Source organism: Eucalyptus grandis, chromosome 11 (genome assembly GCF_016545825.1).
Source record: "Eucalyptus grandis isolate ANBG69807.140 chromosome 11, ASM1654582v1, whole genome shotgun sequence".
In the NCBI taxonomy this organism is placed as follows: Eukaryota; Viridiplantae; Streptophyta; class Magnoliopsida; order Myrtales; family Myrtaceae; genus Eucalyptus; species Eucalyptus grandis.
Window position 1 is genome coordinate 48,867,039 of NC_052622.1, and position 388 is coordinate 48,867,426.

Sequence of the window (388 nt, forward strand, 5' to 3'; positions counted from 1 at the left end):
GAATTAAAAAAATTTCTCGTCATTTTTTACTTTTTTGCTGAAAAAAAAAGTAAATATTTTGCCGCCACGTCGTTAATATACCTGTTTTTATATGCAAACTAAATATATGTAGGAAGCTCTTTATATGACGGAAAATGAAATTAATAATTTTAATTGTTGACTCGTGCTATGAAAATTGATAGAATATTACTGCAAGGTACCACATCATTTCATCACAACACTCATTGGAGGATTGCATTTCACTAATTCACAAAATCTTGCGACATTACTAATAATGGACTTAGGGGCTACCCACTTAGATTAACATAACATTTATATTAAAGGGTAAATAAATTTTTCAAAAATATTATATATATATATATATATATATATGATATATTAGTTGAAA